Genomic DNA, 1,639 nt, shown 5'->3' with positions numbered 1-1,639 from the left:
GCCCAGTGTGGGAATTCTCGTCCGGAAGTACTTCCAAAGCATCGGAAACTACCTGAGACGGAAGAACTACAGCTCCTGTGCCTGGGAGGTAGTTCGAGTGGAAATCACACTGCGCACTGGAATCATGTAACAATCCTCAAAGGAAGGTCAACCAATTCAGAGTGAATTTATATGGTGGCTGACTCTGTCTCTTCGATGGCATTGTTTGCTCAGCCCCGAAACAATCTCCACTCACATTTCTGCACCAGCCGAGAAATACCTGACACCAAATCAAGGGGTTATTTTTAAAATATAGTGTACATCAGGAATTTACAAAATGATTTTTAGAGAGAGGTACATGATCTTTCTTAAATAAACAATCGTATAACATATTTTTTACTGTTTAATTTTTGTGGACAGTGGTGGTGCAGTGGGATCCCGCCTATTTGCTCTTTCCAAACTGTAAATTCCATTTTTTCCGGCTTATGAATGCTCTATTATTATTACAATTTTAGCACTGAGGAAGCTTGGTGGTGAATATCTGGTCACTTGATTTTGTTTTTAAAAAGAGGTCAAGTTCAAACTCTCTTTCTGTTAGAACGTAAAATACGTCTACACATGTATCTGTAATTATTATGAAAGTTAATCTTAGTCACTAAAGGAGGGTTCACTACCTGAACTTTCTTCTGCATTTTTTTCACCTTCACCATCAGGCACTGGAGCATCTGGCCTCTCGAGAAGAGCTGGGTCTAGTCCTTCTGATATCCTTTTGTTTCTTACTGCCATCACTGGGACACCCACTTGAATCATTTTGAGGTATCTGGCATATCTTGGATCCTTGGCTAGTTAAGATATTTTCTGCTGTTACTTCACTTTCCTGTGGTCTACATTCTAGTAAACTGTTCCGCTGTGATGGCTCTGAAGGGGTTACATTTGTGACTCCAGTGACACTTAGAGGGGAGACTTCAACTGTGACATCATGTAGGCCTGGGAGAGATGACACATTTGCATCTAAAATATTGAGAGTTGTTTCCATTTGCCGGACACGAAGAGCAAGGTCTGCCAGCTTCTCCTCACAGACTGTGGAGAAGCGGTTGAGGAACCGCACAGTGTGCACCACAAACTGGTTTAGAAATGCCACCGTTCTTTTCTGTTGAATAGCTGGCACCTTGGTCAGGTCAATGCCTGACCCCATGAGAGGAAGCCCGTCCTCATCAATCTCCTCACTTGGAGGGGCACCCAGGCATCACCCACAAACCCTCACTGATGTGGTCCTCCATTTTTTTTTTAACGGAACAGTTCTTCAGGATAATGTTTGATTAATGACATTTGCAGGTTAGGTTCACGCTGGCTCTTGTAACTGATCAACAGAAAACTATCCTGACCTGGATCGTCACAGAACTTATTTTGCGTTTGTGGAAGAGCACAGTCCAAGCATTTCTGATCAGAGGACTCTTAAGTTTGGCTCATGTGTAAACAAGGATTGTAGGTCATGGGCACCTTCTATTTGGGAACTTGGCCAACTCAACGTGTGTCCCGCCAGGTCCACACATGACTTGGGACAGAATCCAGGAGCATCGTGCCTGTTTAGGCAGTGCCCCGTCTGATCCCACTAGGAGGAGGCTGCATCAGTGCAGGACTCTCATCTGCTCAAAAATAG

At 44.0% G+C, this 1,639-nt stretch overlaps 1 pseudogene; it reads right to left on the bottom strand.

Annotated features, from left to right (window-relative positions):
- Positions 1-609: 609 nt before the first annotated feature.
- Positions 610-1,213, bottom strand: LOC102751997 (annotated as a pseudogene).
- Positions 1,214-1,639: the final 426 nt, after the last annotated feature.

This window comes from Myotis davidii, unplaced genomic scaffold, assembly GCF_000327345.1.
Source record: "Myotis davidii unplaced genomic scaffold, ASM32734v1 scaffold12622, whole genome shotgun sequence".
Taxonomy (NCBI): Eukaryota; Metazoa; Chordata; class Mammalia; order Chiroptera; family Vespertilionidae; genus Myotis; species Myotis davidii.
This window is presented reverse-complemented; position numbering and strand designations above follow the sequence as displayed.